Raw genomic sequence first — 24515 nt, 5'->3', positions numbered from 1 at the left:
GATCATGACCTGAGCCGAAGGCAGTCACTTAACCAACTGAGCCACCCAGGTGCCCTAAGAGGATTTTATTTATAAGGTTAGGAACTTTTGACTTGTTGATGTGATAGAGATTTTCTAATACTGAAAATATGAGAATTCTCGTTATAAACTAATTAATAATGATGAGATATTATAATGTATTAAAATTTGTCTTACAGAATTTTATTTAGAATATTAATGGTTATTCATATGCATAGTTGATCTATATTATATGTATTATATATGTATGTAATATACGTATTTTTTTTTGGGTTTGGTACTGCTTCATATTTATTGTATGAATTATGAATTTTTAAGAGATAAGCAATATTCTATTACAACTTGAAAGGCCAGCTTCTAAAATCTTAAACTTTAGTAAGCTTAAATTGTTTTAAACCATTTTAAACTATCACATTCAGTTTATACCATCCTCTCATTTTTTTATTCTCAGAGAAGTTCTTCTCATTCATCATTGTCGTCATCATCATCCAATTTTCTGGTTCCTTGAATGAACCATTGTCTTTCAACTTCACTTTTCTCTCCCACCTCTGTGGAGTTAGTCACCTCAACCCCTAAACTAAACCAAATTTAGCCTGATGTCCCGCCATCTAATTCTAAAATTTAGGCAGTTGAAAAAATTCCAGCTCCTTTCAGGGAATTTCCAGTCATACTTAAGATGGAGCCTCAGGGCTACCTACAAAATAATGGAGTACCCCCAGCATAATACCTATAAGAACATACTAGAGTATAAACTGAAGGAGAGTATGAATTTTTGACTCTTGTTGGTGCTTGTACCCCTGCACATAGAAAAGTACTTGTACACAGTATGTTGGTTGAATAAATGAAAGGACATGTTCCCTGAATTCCTACTGTGTTAACTGTCTTCCTTCTATTAAATTTTCTCATGTTTCACCATTTTCATTCTTAACTTGGCCTGACCTGTGCCCTGATTAAATCTTCAATCTCAGGGGTCATTATGCTCCCTTTGCACACTACTTGAGGATTACTGAATTAATTCCAGTCCTCTGAATCCACCCTACATGCTCACAGTTCCATGCTCTGCTCAAGAAGTTTTTAATGCTCCCTGGAATAATCTTGGTGCTTTTTTTCTTTTTCTTTTCTTTCTTTCTTTCTTTTTTTTTTTTTTTTTTGGTCTCTTCAGCTCCTCTTCCTCCTTCAAACTCAGCTTAAAAACTAGCATTATATGAAGTCTTCCCTCTGAATTAAATTTTTCTTCTTTTTTCTCTCATCATATGTCATGCATCCTTCTCTTGCAGCACTTATACCACAATGTCGTGCATATCATGCATGCTTTCTTACTTTTCTACATCTCCCTCTGTGATTTCTGAACACCTCAAAGATAGAAACTATTTCATCTTTTGGGTCCCTACCACCAAACACAATGTCTGTCATTCATTATTAATGCATCAGTAGGAATTTCCGTTATAAAGCAGCATATACCCATTCATCTCCTTTGTTTTATAGCATTGTTCTCCTTTTATGATATCATTTGTTTTTTATATAAAATAATTGCATTTCTGACAATGTTGCCTTTCTTTACATATTTTCTTTGAAAAGTAAAAGTTAAAGTATCACTTAATAGCTACAGATATGCGTCTAAAGGAACTAGAACCCCAAAATGGGTGGAAAGGTTTAACTTGTGAGGTTTTTAGTTAAACTTCTTTTTCTGTTTATGTAGCATCACTGCTCTCTGCTTCAGTGTTTGAGCAGAGCGTTCCTGGTGGGTTGGGAGTGAACAGAGGCTCCAGATCTGATGGATGAATCACTGGTGGTGACTGCGGGCTCTGCTGATTCAGTGAACAATTTTAGGCAAAGTAGATGATCCATTCAACCTTGGACTAATTCATGCTGTTTTCTACTTGTTTTGCATATATATATATATATATATATATATATATATATAGCCAACCTACTCATTAACTGCTGAATAGAAAGAAACCTGGGGAGAAAGAAGTGTAAGCTCGAGCATAGTTAGGATTGTCTCTGAATGAAAAATGATTCCAAGGGCATTTAGAGTAAACCTATGCCATCTCAATGCCAAACTCAAATTAGCATATGTATCTTGTCCTCTTATTTTCTTATTTCAAATAAGATTAGATAATCTCTTCTGTCTACCAGTTTGGAACCTAATGGGTGATATTCCCAGAGGAGACAATATCTTTGAATTACTTTTTTTTTTTAACCTGTATTTTGGTTTAATTTTCCTTCTCTGATCCATTTTTGTCAATAATACTTGACTCTTTCTTTGATACTTTTTTTATATTAATCTTTCTTTTCACTGTATTGGTAATGTCAGTTCTCTTCAGATAGTAGTCTTTTCATAAATGGTAAGTATGGAAAATGGAGTTTCTGGCTACAACTTACTTTATTATGCGTAGGACTCATCACCCCTCAGAAACCCAGATATCCTCATAAAATGGACCTATATTCTTTTATCTGTAGCACTTTTGAAGGTTAATCATAGTAAACAAACACTCTTTAAAGTACCATATGTATCTTGACTAAAAATGTAGACCCGAAGAATTATTATTAAAGCGCCTTAATTTTACATTTTAATGGTTTATAACTGGAAGGAGTAACATATTTGTAAGACAATGCAAAAATTGATGAATTTTTTAGTGGTCAGCAGAATAATAGTCTCATAATATAAATTTTGAAAATGGATAATCTGGGGACAGCTGGGTGGCTCAGTTGGTTGGGCAGCTGCCTTCAGCTCAGTTCATGATTCCAGAGTTCTGAGATTGAACCTGCACCAGGCTCCCTGCTCTTTGGGGAGTCTGCTTGTCCCTCCCCCTGCTCTTGTGCTCTTGCTTGGCCTCTCTCTCTCTCTCTATCTCAAATAAATAAAATCTTAAAAAAAAAAAAAAGAAAATGGATGATCTACTATGTGTAGGACTCTACTAAACACTTGGAGAAACAAATACGTATGTTAGTGTCTCTGTTCTCAAAGGATTTATATAGCAAATTATTTTTATTGATTTTTACCGAGTTTTTAAAAGTTGACCTTACTTGGTAACAACTGACATTTTTTGAATAATGGTGACATGCAGTCACTGTGTGTGGGATTTAAAGCAACAGGGGAAGCTTCTATGTGTTTGCAGTATGAGGTCTGTCTTCTCAGTTTCTTGCTTAGTGAAAAGCTCTTGATCATCATATACTTCAATAGGAGAAAATAAACTCTCTTTCCAAAATATGAAAACTTTTTACCTGGGTGTAGGTGAATACATTAGTATCTTCCACTTTATCTCACTTTATTGCATTACAGGGAGTCACAATCATTGAGAATAAATAATAATTTGTCGACATATGGTGGTTTTGTATGACTGAAACTAATAATCACTCAATGGGTCTCTGCCCTTTTGTCAGATTTGATATTTTCATTGTCAAGTTGTTTTGATGAGCACATTGGGATATGTTTTTTTCTAAAATTAAATTTTCCATAATAATTATGAGCATTTTATGCATTGACTTGAATGAGTTACAGGGTGCCAAAATATTTAGCTAAACACTATCTTTAGGTATGTCTGTGAGGATGTTGAGGGTGTTTCTGAATGAATTGTTGGACTCAGGGAAGAGATTGTGCTCCCCAATATAGGTGGACACATCTAATTATTGAGGAATTGAATGGGAAAATAAAAAGAAAAACATGGGGGGGAGATTTATTCCTTTTGCTTTTAAAAATGGCAAATCACTTCTTTAAAACAATGGTTCTTAGCAGTACCATCTAAAATTATGTTGCCTAATCATTCTTTTTAAAATCTGAAAAGTCCCAGAGAAGTTAACATGTGATCGGCACTATGTATGTTGTTAGAAGAAATTTATAAAAACATAAATTTTATTTTTAGGAGGGATCTTAGAAACCTTCTTCTTCAAGACTCTGCCATCCCTCCCTTTCATCTCTTCTTTCCAGTTTATAGATGAAAAACAAAACTGATGGTGACTAAACAATCTGGTCAGGATGAGGCAGTTAGGAAAACAGTTTTCTTAAGTCTTCTTTCAAGTACAACTGATGCAAATTGGCAGATTAGTCTCTAGCCCCCAGAAACAGCAATAACAGAGACATTGGCCTTACTTCCTTAACTGAATGAGCTGCAACATCAGTCTTCTCTTGCACTTGGACTGTGATTTACACCATTGACTTTCCTTGTTCTCAGACTTTTAAACTAAGACTGAACTACACACTGGGCCTGCAACTTTCAAATGGCAGATAATGGGACTTCTTAGCCTCCATAATCTCATGAGCCAGTTTCTTCTGGTAAATCAGTCAATCAATCTGTCTACCTACCTATCTATATATGTAAATCTTTTACTGTTGGTTCTACTTCTCTGGAGAACCCTGACTCATACAATAATTAACCCTTTAGGTCAGAGAACTCCCAAAAAGATCTTCTCTTAGGCTAGCAGTATGAGGGAGGAGGATCCATATTGTCTTATCTCACTGTGCTGCTTCTAGTTGTCCAGATTTGTGCAAGAGTCTGAAAGGCTAAATCTCTGAAGGAACTCTACAGTTTGACCAGGTTAAGTGACAGAAAGGGGACTCTGGAATCAGTGAGTCAGGGATAAATACATAAGAACAGAGAACGGGAGAAGGGGATTCCTAATTTTGTGTATAAACTAACAAAAGTCCCAAGTTTGCCCACCCCTCAAGCTGTGCTTGGGCAGAACACACCCTAAGTAGCATAGCAAAATCTTTGAGAAGCGAAGGAACATAGAAAATTCCATTCAAGTTCTAGGCCAACTCCTGAGTGACTCATGTGATAGGCACACATAAACAGCACAGCAAGAGCACTGATGACTAAATGGATATTTAAGTCACTTTTCATAGACGGCACCACAGACCTTATAGTCTGGACTTAACCAGGTGATTTCCTTCTACAACAAAGAAACAAATTAATACTTTCCACATAATTTAACAGAACACAAAGACTCAAAACATATTTAAAAATCCACAATACAATCCCAAATTACTCAATATTTACTGACAATCAGGAAAAAAAAAAAAAGAAAAAGTAACCAATTGCCTAGCTAAAGACAATAAACTGATGTAAACCTGAAATGACCTGGATGCTGAAATTATCAGACTGTGACTTTAAAGCAGCTCTTGTGACCATGCTTCATGAAGCAAAGGTGACTACTGTTGAAACAATTAACAAAATGGAAATTTTTGGCAAACTGAACAACAACAACAACAATAACAAAACTGTTAAAAATGGAAATTTTGTTATTGAAAGATAAAATATCTCAAATTTTTAAAATTCATCAGGTGGATACAGGAGCAAAATGGAGTTGAGAAAAAGAAAAGCCAGTGACTCTTGCAAATATGAATCAAACATAAACTTCTAGAAAAGTAGGATGGCTGGACCTTAGTTAAAGAAATCATACAATGCCAACTATGTAAAAAGTCATCAAAAACAAAAATTAGGACCACAGAGTGAAAAGGAGAGGAACATTATAGTAGAGAATATGTACATTTCATTTTATACGCAATTAGCTTTGAGATTATGTACAAAGTAGGAAATACTTTGAATTTAAGTGTCTTCATTTTTATTTCATAAGATGTATGAGGTTTCAATGGACTAATAATAATATATAAAATTCAATGAAGTGTAATAACTTCTAGTGTCTTATTCCTGAACTATTTTGAGTCAAACTATATTTGAGCTATTTATGGTTCTGTTCTAAAGCTTGATTGAGATAATTAGCATGTGGAAACGAATTCCTAATGCATTTTCTCTAAAAATTTATTTGACCATGAAATCTTTTTTTTTTTTTTCCATGAAACAAACAGCAGTATATTGTAGTGACTTCAGCTGAGAAAGATGGTTGAAAAGATTTTCTATACTATATGTCTGTAATGCTACCAGAAGGTTATATTCACAAACAATGCCTCTCAGATTACTAGAATTGTTCTTAACTGACTAGGTCCTAATATTTTGGTTTGTATCTATAATCAATAAAAGGAACAAGTTTATGTGAAACAAGTCAGTATTTATTTGAAAACTCTGAACCTGCGTGTTTTATTAACCTACATTATAAAAATACTACCAAACCCCAGAAGTGGGCTGGAGGCAGACATCTGGTATGACGGTAGGCACTGTTAATCAATGTAGACTTCTCAGGGGATAGCACAGGGAAAGACCCCTGCAGTTTTGTGCTGCTGCATCGCTTGTAAATGACTCATCTTGCTCAACTCAAGCCCAAGGCAACCTCAGACTGGCCCACTAACAAGAAGAACCAAATCCTGCCCACAATAGGAAAGAGAGCCTGTGCAGACAACTGGCCTAAAGGATAGACTGGCTCAGCCACAAGAGCAGAGCACATGCAACACACAGAAGAAATACCCCTAAAGCACCAGGTTCTGGGGATCAGGAGACATTGTACTCTAGGGGTCTTAAGACCACTACTTTGAAGGCAGGAGATGTAACTGACTCCTGTAACCATAGAAACAGACACAGAAAGGGGAGCATGGGTGGCTGTCAGTTAAGCATCTGCCTTTGGCTCAGGTCATGATCCTGGGGTTCTGTAATTGAGCCCTGCAACTGGCTTCCTGCTCATCAGGGAGCCTGCAGCCTGCTTCTTCCTCTCCCTCTGACCCACCCCCACCACCAACATTCTCTCTCTCTCTTTCAAATAAATAAAGTCTAAAAAAAAAAAAAAAAGAAGAAGACACAGAGAGACAAAGTGAGGAGGCAGAGGATATGTTCCAAATGATAGAAGAGAAAAAAATGACAACAATAGACCCAAATGAAACAGAGATAAGTGATATGCCTGATAGAGAAATTAAAGTACTATTCATAAAGATACTCCTGGGCTTGAGAAAGAGTAGAGGACCTCAGTGAATCCCTTCACAAAGAGGTAGAAAATATAAAAAGAACTTATTATGGAAGAACTCAATAACTGAAAATAAAAATACACTGGATGGAATATATAGCTGACTAGAGGAAGCAGAAAAATGGATCAGTGACTTGAAGACAGTAATGGAAAGCAATCAAGCTGAGCAGGAGAGAGAAGGGAAAAAAAAAAAACACAAAAAAAATGAGAACAGAGAACTCAGCAATACGATCAAGAAAAATATTTGTATTATAGGGTTCCGTGAAGGAGAAGAGAAAAAAGGGGGCAGAAAATTTATTTGAAGAAATACTATCTGAAAACTTCCCAGATCGGGGAAGGAAACAGAAATCTATATCTAGGAGGCACAGAGATCCACCCCCCCAAAAAAATCAACCCAAAGAGTCCTATAAGTAATTAAGCTATAAGTAATTACAAAGTGTTTCCCAGACAAACAAAAGTTAAAGTAATTCATAACCACTAAACCAATCCTACAAGAATTGTTGAAGGAGACTCTTTGAGTGGAAAGAAAAGACCAAAAACAAGAGTAGGGAAAGTAGGAAGTACAAAAGAAAAGAAATAGATAGAGATATAGCTACATCTATATCTATATCTATATCTATATCTATATCTATATCTATATAGATGTATCTATATCTATATCTATATCTATATATCTGTAAAAATCAGTCAGGAGACTCAGAAAATAAAAGAATGTAAATTATAGCATATACATAAAATATATGGAGAAGACAAGTAAACAATGGGTTCAAACTTCAGCAACCATCAACCAAATGGAAACCACAAATCAAAAACCAGTAATAGATATACAACGAATAATGAGTAAGGAATCCAAGTGTATCACTAAGAAAGCCAAGTTATCATGAGAAAAGAAAATAAAGGAGGAAAGAAACAGAGAAGAATTACAAAAACAAGCATAAAAAAATTAACAAAATGTCAATAAATACATACCTATAAATAATTACTTTGAATATAAATGGACAACATGCTCCAGTTAAAAGACAAAGGGTGATGGAATGGATAAAAAAACAAAGCACATCTATATGCTGCCTATGAAAGACACATTTCAGACGTAAAGACACATGCTGATTGCAAGTGAAAGGATAGAAAAGCATTTATCATGCAAATGTAAGTTGACAGAAAGCTGGGATAGCAATACTTAATCAGACAAAATAGCTTTTTAAAACAGACTGCAACAAGAGACAAAGAAGTACAATATATAATCATAAAGGGAATAATCCAACAAGAAGATGTAACAATTGTAAATATTTATGCACCCAAATTGTGAGCACCCAAGTAAATAAAGCAGCTAATAAGCATAAAGAAACTAATTGATAATAATACAGTAATAGTTGGGGACCTTAACAAACCACTTGCATCAATAGATAGATCACTCAAACTTCTCAGAAAATAGAAATGAAATAGTAGCTTTGAATGACACATTGAATCAGAGGGCTCTAACAGATATATTTGGAGAATTCCATCCTAAAAGAGCAGAATACACATTCTTTTTTTTTTAATTAATTAATTTATTTTTTCAGCGTAACAGTATTCATTGTTTTTGCACAACACCCAGTGCTCCATGCAATACGTGCCCTCCCTATTACCCACCACCTGGTTCCCCCAACCTCCTACCCCCGCCCTTTCAAAACCCTCAGGTTGTTTTTCAGAATCCATAGTCTCTTATGGTGTGCCTCTCCTTCCAATTTCCCTCAACTTCTTTCTCCTCTCCATCTCCCAATGTCCTCCATGTCATTTGTTATGCTCCACAAATAAGTGAAATCTTATGATACTTGACTCTCTCTGCTTGACTTATTTCTTTCAGCATAATCACTTCCAGGCCCATCCATGTTGCTACAAAAGTTGGGTATTCATCCTTTCTTTCTTTCTTTTTTTTTTTTATAAACATATAATGTATTTTTATCCCCATGGGTACAGGTCTGTGAATCACCAGGTTTACACACTTCACAGCACTCACGATAGCACATACCCTCCCCATTGTCCATAACCCCCTCCCCATCTCCAAACCCCACCTCTCCCCAGCAACCCCCAGTTTGTTTTGTGAGATTAAGAGTCATTTATGGTTTGTCTCCCTCCCAATCCCATCTTGTTTCATTTATTCTTCTCCTGTCCCCCTAACCCCCCATGTTGCTTCTCCATGTCCTCATATCAGGGAGATCATATGATAGTTGTCTTTCCCCGATTGACTTATTTCACTAAGCATGATACCCTCTAGTTCCATCCACGTCGTCGCAAATGCCAAGATTTCATTTCTTTTGATGGTTGCATAGTATTCCATTGTGTATATATACCACCTCTTCTTTATCCATTCATCTGTTGATGGACATCTAGGTTCTTTCCATAGTTTGGCTATTGTAGACATTGCTGCTATAAACATTCGGGTACACGTGCCCTTTCGGATCACTATGTTTGTATCTTTAGGGTAAACACCCAGTAGTGCAATTGCTGGGTCATAGGGTAGTTCTATTTTCAACATTTTGAGGAACCTGCATGCTGTTTTCCAGAGTGGCTGCACCAGCTTGCATTCCCACCAACAGTGTAGGAGGGTTCTCCTTTCTCCGCATCCTCGCCAGCATCTGTCATTTCCTGACTTGTTAATTTTAGCCATTCTGACTGGTGTGAGGTGATATCTCATTGTGGTTTTGATTTGTATTTCCCTGATGCCAAGGGATGTGGAGCACTTTTTCATGTGTCTGTTGGCCATTTGGATGTCTTCTTTGCAGAAATGTCTGTTCATGTCCTCTGCCCATTTCTTGATTGGATTGTTTGTTCTTTGGGTGTTGAGTTTGCTAAGTTCCTTATAGATTTTGGATACTAGCCCTTTTCTGATATGTCGTTTGCAAATATCGTCTCCCATTCTGTCAGTTGTCTTTTGGTTTTGTTAACTGTTTCCTTTGCTGTGCAAAAGCTCTTGATCTTGATGAAATCCCAATAGTTCATTTTTGCCCTTGTTTCCCTTGCCGTTGGTGATGTTCCTCGGAAGAAGTTGCTGCGGCTGAGGTCGAAGAGGTTGCTGCCTGTGTTCTCCTCAAAGATTTTGATGGATTCCTTTCTCACATTGAGGTCCTTCATCCATTTTTTTTTTTTTTAAGATTTTATTTATTTACTTGACAGAGAGAGATCACAAGCAGACAGAGAGGCAGGCAGAGAGAGAGAGAGGGAAGCAGGCTCGCCGCTGAGCAGAGAGCACGATGCGGGACTCGATCCCAGGACCCTGAGATCATTTTGAGTCTATTTTCATGTGTGGTGTAAGGAAGTGGTCCAATTTCATTTTTCTGCATGTGGCTGTTCAATTTTCCCAGCACCATTTATTGAAGAGGCTGTCTTTTTTCCATTGGACATTCTTTCCTGCTTTGTCGAAGATTAGTTGACCATAGAGTTGAGGGTCTATTTCTGGGCTCTCTATTCTGTTCCATTGATCTATGTGTCTGTTTTTGTGCCAGTACCATGCTGTCTTGATGATGACAGCTTTGTAATAGAGCTTGAAGTCCGGAATTGTGATGCCACCTACTTTGGCTTTGTTTTTCAATATTCCTTTGGCTATTTGAGGTCTTTTCTGGTTCCATATAAATTTTAGGATTATTTGTTCCATTACTTTGAAAAAAATGATGGTATTTTGATAGGAATTGCATTAAAAGTGTAGATTGCTTTAGGTAATATAAACATTTTCACAATATTTATTCTTCCAATCCAGGAGCATGGAACATTTTTCCATTTCTTTGTGGCTTCCTCAATTTCTTTCATGAGTACTTTATAGTTTTCTGCATATAGATTCTTAGCCTCTTTGGTTAGGTTTATTCCTAGGTATCTTATAGTTTTGGGTGCAATTGTAAATGGGATTGACTCCTTAATTTCTCTTTCTTCTGTCTTGTTGTTGGTGTACAGAAATGCAACTGATTTCTGTTCATTAATTTTATATCCTGACACTTTACTGAATTCCTATACAAGTTCTAGCAGTTTTGGAGTGGAGTCTTTTGGGTTTTCCACATATAGTATCATATCATCTGCGAAGAGTGATAGTTTGACTTCTTCTTTGCCGATTTGGATGCCTTTAATTTCTTTTTGTTGTCTGATTGCTGAGGCTAGGACTTCTAGTATTATGTTGAATAGCAGTGGTGATAATGGACATCCCTGCCGGGTTCCTGACCTTAACGGAAAAGCTTTCAGTTTTTCTCCATTGAGAATGATATTACGGTGGGTTTTTCATAGATGGCTTTGATAATATTGAGGTATGTGCCCTCTATCCCTACACTTTGAAGAGTTTTGATCAGGAAGGGATGCTGTACTTTGTCAAATGCTTTTTCAGCGTCTATTGAGAGTATCATATGGTTCTTGTTCTATCACATTGATTAATTTGCGGATGTTGAACCAACCTTGCAGCCCTGGAATAAATCCCACTTGATCATGGTGAATAATCCTTTTAATGTACTGTTAAATCCTATTGGCTAATATTTTGGTGAGAATTTTTGCATCTGTGTTCATCAAGGATATTGGTCTGTAGTTCTCTTTTTTGGTGGGATCCTTGTCTGGTTTTGGGATCAAGGTGATGCTGGCCTCATAAAATGAGTTTGGAAGTTTTCCTTCCATTTCTATTTTTTGGAACAGTTTCAGCAGAATAGGAATTAGTTCTTCTTTAAATGTTTGGTAGAATTCCCCTGGGAAGCCGTCTGGCCCTGGGCTTTTGTTTGTTTGGAGATTTTTGATGACTGTTTCAATCTCCTTACTGGTTATGGGCCTCTTCAGGTTTTCTATTTCTTCTTGGTTTAGTTGTGGTAGTTTATATGTCTCTAGGAATGCATCCATTTCTTCCAGATTGTCAAATTTGTTGGCGTGGAGTTGCTCATAGTATGTTCTTATAATTGTCTGTATTTCTTGGGTGTTAGTTGTGATCTCTCCTCTTTCATTCATGATTTTATTTATTTGGGTCCTTTCTCTTTTCTTTTTGATAAGTCTGGCCAGGAGTTTATCAATCTTATTGATTCTTTCAAAGAACCAGCTCCTAGTTTCATTGATTTTTTCTATTGTTTTTTTTTTGTTTCTATTTCATTGATTTCTGCTCTGATCTTTATGATTTCTCTTCTCCTGCTGGGTTTAGGGTTTCTTTCTTGTTCTTTCTCCAGCTCCTTTACGTGTAGGGTTAGGTTGTGTACTTGAGACCTTTCTTGTTTCTTGAGAAAGGTTTGTACCGCTATCTATTTTCCTCTCAGGACTGCCTTTGTTGTGTCCCACAGATTTTGAATCGTTGTCTTTTCATTATCATTAGTTTCCATGAATTTTTTCAATTCTTCTTTAATTTCCGGGTTGACCCATTCATTCTTTAGAAGGATGCTGTTTAGTCTCCATGTATTTGGGTTCTTTCCAGCTTTCCTCTTGTGATTGTGTTCTAGCTTCAGAGTGTTGTGGTCTGAAAATATGCAGGGAATGATCCCAATCTTTTGATGCCAATTGAGACCTGATTTGTGACCCAGGATGTGATCTATTCTGGAGAATGTTCCATGTGCACTGGAGAAGAATGTGTATTCTGTTGTTTTGGATGGAATGTTCTGAATATATCTATGATGTCCATCTGGTCCAGTGTGTCATTTAAGGCCTTTATTTCCTTGTTGATCTTTTGCTTGGATGATCTGTCCATTTCAGTGAGGGGAGTGTTCAAGTCCCCTACTATTATTGTATTATTATTGATGTGTTTCTTTGATTTTGTTATTAATTGGTTGATATAGTTGGCTGCTCCCACGTTAGGGGCATAGATATTTAAAATGGTTAGATCTTCTTGTTGGACAGACCCTTTGAGTATGATATAGTGTCCTTCCTCATCCCTTATTATAGTCTTTGGCTTAAAATCTAATTGATCTGATATAAGGATTGCCACCCCAGCTTTCTTCTGATACCCATTAGCATGGTAAATTGTTTTCCACCCCCTCACTTTAAATCTGGAGGTGTCTTCGCATCTAAAATGAGTTTCTTGTAGGCAACATATTGATGGGTTTTGTTTTTTTATCCATTCTGATACCTGTGTCTTTTGATTGGGCATTTAGCCCCTTAACATTCAGGGTAACTATTGAGAGATATGAATTTAGTGCCATTGTATTGCCTGTGAGCTGACTGTTACTGTATATTGTCTCTGTACCTTTCTGATCTACTATTTTTGGGCTCTCTCTTTGCTTAGAGGACCCCTTTCAATATTTCCTGGAGAGCTGGTTTGGTGTTTGCAAATTCTTTCAGTTTTTGTTTGTCCTGGAAGCTTTTTATCTCTCCTTCTATTTTCAATGATAGCCTAGCTGGCTAGAGTATTCTTGGCTGCATGTTTTTCTCGTTTAGTGCTCTGAATATATCATGCCAGCTCTTTCTGGCCTGCCAGGTCTCTGTGGATAAGTTTGCTGCCAATCTAATATTTTTACCATTGTATGTTACAGACTTCTTTCCCCGGGCTGCTTTCAGGATTTTCTCTTTGTCACTAAGACTTGTAAATTTTACTATTAGGTGACGGGGTGTGGACCTATTCTTGTTGACTTTGAGGGGGGTTCTCTGCACCTCCTGGATTTTGATGCTTGTTCTCTTTGCCATATTAGGAAAATTCTCTCCAATAATTCTCTCCAATAGACCTTCTGCTCCCATCTCTCTTTCTTCTTCTTCTGGAATCCCAATTATTCTAATGTTGTTTCATCTTATGGTGTCACTTATCTCTCGAATTCTCCCTTCGTGGTCCAGTAGCTGTTTGTCCCTCTTTTGTTCAGCTTCTTTATTCTCTGTCATTTGGTCTTTTATATCACTAATTCTTTCTTCTGCCTCATTTATCCTAGCAGTGAGAGCCTCCATTTTTTATTGCACCTCATTAATAGCTTTTTTGATTTCAACTTGGTTAGATTTTAGTTCTTTAATTTCTCCAGAAAGGGCTTTTATATCTCCAGAGAGTGTTTCTCTAATATCTTCCATGCCTTTTTTGAGCCCGGCTAGAACTTTCAGAATCGTCATTCTGAACTCTTGATCTGACATATTACCCATGTCTGTGTTGATTAGGTCCCTAGCCTTCGGTACTACCTCTTGTTCTTTTGTTTGTGGTGATTTTTTTCTGTCTTGTCATTTTGTCCAGATAAGAGGATATGAAAGATCCAATAAAATACTAAAAGGGTGGCAAAGACCCCAGAAAAATGCGCTGTAACCAAATCAGAAGAGACCCCAAATTTTGGGCGGGGAGAAAGGGGATAAAAAGAGGTTCAGAAAAAAAAAGAAAAAATTTAAAAAATAAAACAAATAAAGAAAAAATATAAAAAAGAAAGAAAAAAATATATTTTAGATAAACTACTCAAAAAACATTAAAAAAGAAAAGGGTAAAAGTTTTTAAAAATTTAGCAGAAGAAGAAAAAAGAAAGAGAAAAAAAATTGAAAAAAAATATTGAATTAACCGCAAGACTAAAGAATCATGGGGAGAAAGCCACGAGTTCCGTGCTTTGCTTTCTCCTCCTCTGGAATTCTGCTGCTGTCTTGGGTATTGAACCTGCTTTCCTTGATAGATGAATTTCGTCCTGGCTGGTTATTTTGTTGATCTTCTGGGGGAGGGGCCTGTTGTAGTGACTCTCAAGTGTCTTTGCCCGAGGCGGAATTGCACCGCCCTTACCGGGGGCCGGACTAAGTAATCCACTCGGGTTCGCTTTTGGGAGCTTCTGTTCCCTGAATGCTTTCCGTAGAGTTCCGGAGGACGGGAGTGAAAATGGCGGCCTCCTAGTCTCCGGCCCGGGGCTGCACTCCTCAGTGCGCCCCTAGAGAACAGCGCCTAATCACTCCCGTATCCCCAGCCTCCAGCCGCGCTCCGAGCTCACCCAGCCCGCGACCAGTTCAAGGTAACCCCGAGCTGAGAGTTCAGTCCTTGGCTCTGTCTCTGTAGCTGGCTTCTTCGTTCTAACACCTGCGAGCTCTGCGACACTCTGACACCCCCAATCCTTCTGTGACCCTGTGGGACCTGGGGCCACGCTGACCCCGCGTGGGCTTCACCCCGGTTTAGCCTCTGGAGCAATGTCCCTCAGTGGAACAGACTTTTAAAAGTCCTGATTTTGTGCTCCGTTGCTCCGCCGCTTGCCGGGAGCTGGCCCCTCCCCCCATGGTCTATCTTCCCGTCGTTTTGGAATCACTTCTCCGCCAGTCCTACCTTTCAGAAAGTGGTTGATTTTTTGTTTTAGAATTGTTGTTCTTCTTCTCTTCGATCTCCCATTGGATTTGTAGGTGTTTGCAATGTTTAGATAAGCTATGGAGCTGATCTCCTGCTACCTGATGTAGTCTCAGCCTGCTACTTCGCCGCCATCTTGACTCCTCTCCAGAATACACATTCTTTTCAAGTGCATATGAAACATTCTCAAGAACAGATTACATATTCGGCCCCAAAATAAGTCTCAACAAATTAAAAAGATTGAAATTATACCGTACATTTTTTTCTGACCACAATGTTAAGAAACTAGAAACCAACCACAAGGAAAAATCTAGAAAGAACACTAATAGTAATATGTGAAGGTTAAATAACACACTCCTGAAAAATGAATGTGTCAACAAAAACTCAAAGAAGAAACCAAAAAATACATGGAGATGAATGAAAATGAAAACACAACAGTCCAAAATCTTTGGTATGTAACAGAAGCTATTCTAAGTGAGAAGTTGATAGCAATACTGGCCTACCTCAAGTGCAAGAAAAATCTCAGATAAACAATCTAATATTCCACATAAAGGAGCTAGAAAAGAAAAAAAAAACCCTAAAACTTGTAGAAGAAAAGAAATAATAAAGATTAGAGCAGAAGTAAATAAAATAGAAACTAAGAAAAAAAAAAAAAAAAGTAGAAAAGATCAATGAAACCAGTAGCTGGTTCTTTGAAAAGATCAACAGAACTGGTAAACTTTTAGCCAGGTTGTCCAAAAGGAGGAAAAAAAAATGAGTGAGAGGGAGAGAGGGAGGGAGAGGGAGAGAGAGAAAGAAAGAGAGAGAGGACCCAAACAAAATCAGAAGTGAAAGTAGAGAAATAAGAACTGATAGCATAGAAATACAAAGGATTATAAGAGACTTTTATGACAAATTATATGCTGACAAATGAGACAACTGACAAGAAATGGATACATTTCTGGAAATGTATAACCTCCCAAAACTGATTCAGGAAGAAATAGAAGATTTGAAAAGACCAATTACCAGCAATGAAATTACATCAATAATTTAAAAAACTGCCAAAAAGCAAAGTTTAGGACCAGACAGCTTCAGGTGAAATTTACCAAACATTTAAAAAAGAATTATTCCTATTCTTCCAAAACTATTCCAAAAAATAGAAGAAGAAGGAGAGCTTCTGAATTCATTCTATGAAATCATCATTACCCTGATATTAGAACCAGATAAAGACAGAAATATAGGCCAAATTAGAAGCCACTCTATAGGCCAAAAAGAACTATAGGCCAATATTTCTGATGAACATAGATGCAGAAATCCACAACAAAACATTAGCACACAGAATTCAAAATACATTAAAAAAATCATTCACCACAATCAAGTGGGACTTATTCCTAGGATGCAGGGTGGTTGAATATTCACTATTCAATCAATGTATTACATCATATCAAGAACAGAAAGGATAAAAACTATATGATCACTTCAGTCAATGCAGTAAAAGCATTTGACAATGTATAACATCCATTCATGATAAAAATCCTCAATAAAGTAGGTTTAGAAGGAACATACCTATACTAATAAAGACCATATATGAAAAACCCGCAGCTAACATCATACTCAGTGGTGAATAACTACTAAGGTCCCCTAAGGTCAAGAATAAGACAAGAATGTCTACTCTCATTGCTTTTATTCAACATAGTACTAGAACTTCTAGTCATAACAATCAAAAAAAAAGGAATAAGATGAGTCTAAATTAGGAAGGAAGAGTTAAAACCTTCACTATTTGCAAATGATATGATGCTGTATATGGCAAACACAAAAGACTCCACCAATGAACTACTAGAACTGATGAGTGAATTCAGTAAGGTTGCAGAATATAAAATCAGTGTACAGAAATCTATTACCTTTCTATACACTAATAATGAAGTGGCAGAAAGAGAGATTAATAAAACAATTCTGTTTATAATTGCTCCAAAGATAATAAAATAGCTAAGAATAAACTTAAATGAGGCAGTGAAAGACCTGGACTTTAAAAACTATAAAACACTGATGAAAGAAACTGAAGGTGACACAAACAAGTGGAAAGATATACCGTGCTCATGGATTAGAACAACAAATATTGTTAAAATGGCAATACTACCCGAAGCAATCTATGGATTTAATGCAATCTCTAGTCAAACACCAAAACCGTTTTTCACAGAACTAGAAAAAACAATCCTAGAAGAACTTGAATAGCCAAAGTGTCTTGAAAAAGAATAAAGCCGGAGGTATCACAATCCCAGATGTACTACAAAGCTGTAGTAATGAAAAGAGTGCAGTACTGGGACAAAGACTAGACAAATAGATTGATAGACAAGAATAGGGAGCCCAGAACTAAGCCCATGGTAACACGGTCAATTAATCTTAAAGTAGGCAAGAATATGCAATGGGAAAAGATGGTTTCTTCAACAAATGGTGATGGGAAAAGCTACCTGCAGAAGAGTGAAACTGGGCCACTTCCTTACACCATACAAAAAATAAATAAGTAAATTCAAAATGCATTAAGGACCTAAATGGGACACCAGAAGCCATGAAATTCTTAGGAAAGAGTACTGATAGTCATTTCTCTGATATTGGCTATAGGAGCATTTTTCTAGCTATGCCTCCTAAGGCAAGCAAAATAAAAGCAAAAAGAAACTATTGGGACTACACCAAAATAAAAAGTTTCTGCATAGCAAAGGAAACAATCAACAAAATTAAAGACAATCTGCTGTATGAATGAAGATCTTTGCAAATTGTATGTCTGATAAAATGTCAGTATCCAAAATACTTAAGGAACTTATACAACTCCTCACCAAAATGGTCAGTAATTTAAATGAAATGGACAAAAGGCATGAACAGATATTTCTTCAAAGAAGACCTCCAGAAACATGTAAAGTTGTTCACATCAGTCATCATTAGGGATTTGCAAGTCAAATCCACAATGAGATACACCTGTCAGAATGGCTAAAATAAACAAACAAACAAGAAAACAACAAATGTTGGCAAGAATGTGGAGAAAAAGGAACCCTCTGCACTGTTGGTGGAGCCACTGTGGAAAACAATATGAATTTCTTTAAAAAATTAAAAACAGTAGTACCATATGATTCAGTAAGTCCACTATTGGATATTTACCCAAAGAATATGAACACATTAATTCAAAGGGGTATATATACACCTCTGTATTTATTGAAGCACTATTTATAATTGCCAAATTATGGAAGCAGCCCACGTATCTATCAATAGAGGAATGGATAAAGAAGATGTAGTATATTTATACAATGTAATATTCTCATTCATAAAAAGGAATGAAATCTTACCATTTGCAACAACATAGATGGATCTAGAGAGTATAATGCTATAAAAATAAGTCAGAGTAAAACAAATGTCATATGATTTCACTCATTATGTGGAATTTAAGAACAACAACAACAAAAATAGAACAAAGACAAAAAGAAACAAACATAATAAACAAAAATAAATTCTTCGGTATAGAGAACAAACTGATGGTTACCAGAGGAGGAGGGGAGGGATGAGTGAAATAGGTGATGGGGATTAAGAGTACATTTACCTTGGTAAGTACTGAGTAATGTACAGAATTTAAATCACTATAACCCGAAACTACATACAACATAACACTGTATGTTAACTCTAATGGAATTAAAAGGTAATAAAATAAAATAAAATGCCACCGTAACTGATTCATCTGGAAATTAGAGGCAAGAAGACGTTTCCCTCATGAATTAGTTTGCTACCTGGAAATGGAAAATTCTCTTATCCCATTTATTTTTCCTTCTCACCTCTGTATTAGAAAAAATTCATAGGTATTACACATGCTCAAATGTAAAAATCTCACTCAGCTACAATTTTTACGGTTTTTTTTTCTTCCTTTTTTGTCTATGGTTCATGGTAGTTGCCTTTAAATTGCATTGATTTTATTGCATTTAATTGCATTGATTGTCAAAAATGCTTTCTGGAAGTAATAAAAACCATAAATCCTCTATAATACATGTTGTTTCTCCAAAATGGTTTTTGTGTTATATATTCTTTTAATTATTCTCTTCCTTCCTAGTATTTCCCCTGATTGGTAACTTCTGGAAATCAATAGCGCAGTTTACTTTTCATTTTTTTCCTCTGTACAAGTCCCATCTTTGTCACCATCACCAGCCCTCACCATAGTGCCTAATAGGACTGATGATGAATTGTTTCATATCTTGAGTCAGTAGTGTGTAAAATCTCTGAACATTGGACAATTTGCATTATTATATAGTCAACATATTTTCAAATAGTTGCTGTGTTCCAGGAACTTGGTCAGGTACAGGGATACAAGGATAAATGAGTATTTTATTACCTGCAAGTTGTTGATAGAATATTTTGTGGATAGTGACTAAAATCACAGTAGCAAGTGATAAATTTTTATACTAGGTGAGGTATGAGGCGCTAGAGTACAGATGGTGCATTTTGATACTGATTTGAAATGGTGAATGAAAAGTACTGAGATGTGTAAAAAACGGATCAGAAAGAGCTATATCTGAAATCTGAAAAATGGATCCAGTAGAAAGGAGGTATTAAATTTCTTAGGACTCTATATTATCTGGGAGTCATATAGAAAGTACTTTGCTTTTTGCATTTCTGCTCTTAACATGTACATACAATTTTACCTTGTTGCTTTTTTCCAAATAAGAATAGTTAAATATCATTCAGTAATATTCAAAGTTTAACAAAAATTTAATTCACGATTTTTATTCTTTTAATGTTTATAATTACCCAATAACATGTATTTATTATTCCCATTTTAGAAAAGAGCAATCAAAAGTAGAGAAGTTAAATGAGTTGTGTAGATAAACCTGTATAACTAGGAAAAGGGAAAGCTGAAATTTGAACCCCATTCCTCTGATTTAAAAACTTTATTCTCGGGGCACCTGGGTGGCCGTCATTAGGCGTCTGCCTTCAGCTCAGGTCCTGATCCCAGGGTACTGGGATGGAGCCTCGCATCAGGCTCCCTGTTCTGCGGGAAGCCTGAGTCCTACCCCTGCCCCGACTTCCGCTTATGTTACCTCTCTCGCTGTTTCTCTCTCTCTGTCGAGTAAATAAATAAAATCTTAAAAACAACAACAACAACAACAACAAAACTTATTTTCAGTGCTTCGAATTGTAATTGCTCATCATTTTGGTTTTTGCCAGCATTTCCAAATCTTTTCGGAACACAAAAGAAATATGATTTCAATGGAAGCAATTTTAGCTACAAATTTTTGTATTTTTCCCCATGTGCATTCTCTAATATCAGAGAATTAAATACAGTAAATATACTTCTCAAATGCTTTATGTATTTGATTAAAAAAATAATGGAGTGATCCTTTATTACATACTGGGCAATTCTTTTTCTTTGGAAGGAGATGATGAGAAGTATGTTAAATTGAGAAGGATAAAGTTTCAATTCACTGTGTAGTTTATTTACCTGGAGAAAAGAAACAAATACAAGTTACATTTATGGTACCTGACAAGAACCTGTATTTTCAAGAATTGGACTTCATCCTATCTGTTCAAATTTCTACACACTTGAAAGAATTCAGTCCCAATTAAATGCAAGTACTGAAGTAGTATGACGAGCAGTGTTGATGGTTCGGGCTAACTAGCTGCCGATGACATTTAGTGAATACCTTGTTTATGAATATGTTGATTAGAAAATACAAGGCGTGATCACCCTGCTGGGTCATCTGGTGAGAGGGTAGAGTAATTTATTTCACATTTCTTCTTAATGTTTCCTTCTATTTTTATTTTGGGTTTGTCACCTTTTTCTCCTAGCTGACTAAGATGTTCTATTCTACATACTAATTGTAAATTTGCCTCTCTCCAAAGTCATCCAATTTCTTTTATATCTTCCCTGGCAGCTGCAAGAGAGAGAGAGAGAACAAGATGAAGCCTTTCTACTGTCAGACACTGACAGAGCAGAGAAATATAGACAGATGGATAACAGATAGTAGGGTTCTAACTACCCTACAATTTATTGAGGCAAATAGAGGAGAGTTGAGTGGCAAATTACCTACACTGTTCACAAACCAGCAGGCAGCCCTGTTTGCCAGCTATCCAAATTGTTTCTGGGTAATTTGGCACATTTCTACTTTGTTGTGCTATATCTAAATGTATGACTTTGAGTTCTGAAAATCTCCTGTTGTGAAAGATCTGCCCAATAACGAGCAATATCTGGAATGTGATATTTAGGGAAATTTACCTTTATTTCATCATCCCAAAAAGAAGATTGAAGTATGATTTTTTAAAGCATTAAAAGGAAAAAATAATCCTAAAGAATATTTATAGAGTTTTTGATTCCATTTTAAAAATCACCGTCTCCAATAGTCACATATCATGGGAATTAGAATTTGATGATGATATTGATAGATGTCAGATATGGAAGTTACTTGTTGCTTTTCAAAACCATATATATATTTATTTTATTATTATTATTATTATATTATCATCATTACCTTGCGGCAGATATAGTTGAGAATCACATATAGCAATACTATAGGCTAGTGAGTAACAAATTGGTGTTCTACAGAAATAGTTTCATCAGGATACTCTGGGGAAAAAAAAGAAGTTAGTGAGGAAATCTGGAGTTTAAGTTAGTGCAGGAAAAACAATGTTTAGCAGGTGTTTATACTATCAGATTCTGTAGAGCCTATTACATGCTATTATCCACCATGAATCTCATGGAAAACACTGATTTTACTACACATAATAATCCGTGAACCTAGAATAAATGCCATAGACAGTAATGTGACTCAGGCATTTTAGTAGTTTAGTTTTTTTTTCTTTTTTTCAAAAAGGACATCTGCCCTTTGGATCTTTGTGTTCACACTGAAAACTTTTGTTCAAACATAGAGGATATTTTAGATTGTAAAAGTTATTGTTATTATTATTATTGTTGAAATGATGAATATTTGAAACCAAATGCTTTTTATAATGTTTTAAAGTGGCTTACTCAGAATTAATAAAACATAGTTTTGACAATCTGTTAGATATCACATGGTATAATAGACACCAGGGATATAAGGTTAAACAACATAGAAGTGACCACTAGCTTCATGGGGTCTCCAGTCTAGTTAATAGATTATTACAGTTTACCTGCTGTCTGCAAACACATTACAATGTAAAATGCCCCAAACTGAAGGAATCCTCTTTCCCATCCCCTACGGCAAACCCAGTGCTCCGTATTTCAGTAAATGGCATCATCAAATGTCAGAAAAGTTCAGAAAAGTCAGAAAGCTGAAGTAACCTCGACTGTTTCACCTTCCTCACCTCCCACTGTCAGTCAGTCATGAAGTCTTACCAGTTCTAATTCCTCAGTGTCTTTCAATTTCTGGTACTTCCTCCTGTCATCACTGCCTCTGGGCTAGTACATCATCTTCTATTTCAACCATTCCTGTAGCCTGGGGACACATGTCCCCATATTTACTCCCCCCTTCCCATTCCGTCTCCTAGTTCTAACCAAGGTTATATTATGATGCTATCTTCTTTTCTTTGTAGCTAGTATGTAGTCATTCTGCTGTTTTCATCTGATACCTTACTTCCTCAGACATGTAATAATACCCAAACTTCAGACTGGCCTGATTTTTCCTATATTACACTCACACAGTACCTTGAATGTTTTTTGTAACAGAGATTACCCTTCCCATAAATTGGTGAATACCAGTCGGTGTCACTAAATTTCAGGCTCCTTGAAGACAGGAAAGAGGTCCACCTTTGTCCACAACTCTAAAAGCAGTACTTGACTTAGCTACTGACCTATAGATGTATCCAGAAGTTATTTATTTTCCATGCCATTGCTTCTGTTTCTCCTGCAGGATGGAATGTCCATAACCCTTTTCCATCTATACCTTCCCTCAAACATCCGTCCTTCAGTTTCAGATCAAATGTACTTCCTCAGTGAATTCTTCCATTATTGCTAATGCCCCCAATGTGTTCAGGATAACCATCTGACAAAATACTTTTTGCTCCACTTACCATCAGTAATGATATCTAACCCCCCTCCATTAACACAAACACAGTGCTATCTTTTTTAGAATAAATGCCTTGCAGAGTACCTTGCATAAAAAGAACTTTCAATGAAAACTTGTTAAACTGAAACTGTTTATGCCAGTTCTAGCTTTATGCTATTATGTAGAAGCAGACCTTTCCTCAAGACACACACATCCTACTGCCTAATTTGATCTCACCAACCAAAGAGTCTCACTTCAGATATTCAAAAGAGAATTTTTTTACTCACCCCAATTCAAAGCCTTCTTAATCTTCTTTCTCTAATTACGTGGTACCACCATCCATTTTCTCAAGTCGAAGCTCTGACAGTATCTCTGGATTTTCTTTTTCTCACCACCCCTACTCCTTACGTCAAATCTAATAGCAGGCTCACTTGGTACTCTCTCCAGTCGTTTGATGCAGTGCTTTCTCTGTATCCACTGGAACCACATTATTTACACCGCCATCATTTTTGCCCCTGGCTCTTCACAGTAGTTTCCTGAAAGGTTTTCCTGAATTTGCTTTCACCTTTCACCAATCCACTCACTACGTAGAGCAAATGAAATATTCTTAAAACATAAATGAGAGCACACCACTCAATGGCTTCAGAACTTTCAGTGATTTTCCCTAGGGGGGCAGAAAAAAGACATCTTACCATGCTACAAGGCCCTGTACTCTGTGATCTATAGCAGCAGGTAAATCTCCTCTCAGCCACCTCCTCACCATCCTACAGCTACCTCACTGAATTTCTTGCAGCTCCTGGCACAAGTCAACCTTTTTCAACGTGTGCCCCTGACACTCCTGCCTGGAATGCACCTTCCCGACGTTCTGTGTCACCAGCAACTTCACTTCCTCCAGGGTCAGCGGAAATGTCAGCCTCCCTGGACGGCTCCGACAATATTACCTGCAATAGGTCACCTTCTTCATTGCAGTGTCTAATATTTTGACTGTTTCATAGCCCTTATGATTTTTATTTACCACATACTTGTTTGTTGCATGGATTCACTCATGAAATGTAAGATCATTAGTGCAGGAGCGATGTCTGATTTCTATAGGACCTATGACATAATTTTATTTATTCTGGCCATTCGGTAAATAATAGTTGAGTGGAGAATGGGTTTGGATACTGATTTAGAAACTGAAAAACCCACGGTCAGGGAAAGTCATGCAAATATTTGGAGCAATACTAATTACTTTCCCTCCCTCTAAAACCCTAATGTAGATTTGTTGTAAGGACTTTTTAGATGATATATGTAAAGTACATCAAGCAAGGTTTTCCGTGAGATTGGTAAGGAAAGATTGGCAAGGAGATTGGTAAGGAAAACGACATATTTTATTTACTTTTCAGCTGTAAATAGTAGTTGCAATAGCAGTAGCAGCTTTTTTTCTTTCTGTTAGAAATGCAACAGTTAGACTAACAAGGCTATATAAAAGA

This window comes from Meles meles, chromosome 4, assembly GCF_922984935.1.
Source record: "Meles meles chromosome 4, mMelMel3.1 paternal haplotype, whole genome shotgun sequence".
NCBI lineage: Eukaryota > Metazoa > Chordata > Mammalia > Carnivora > Mustelidae > Meles > Meles meles.
Note: the sequence above shows the minus strand (reverse complement) of the source record.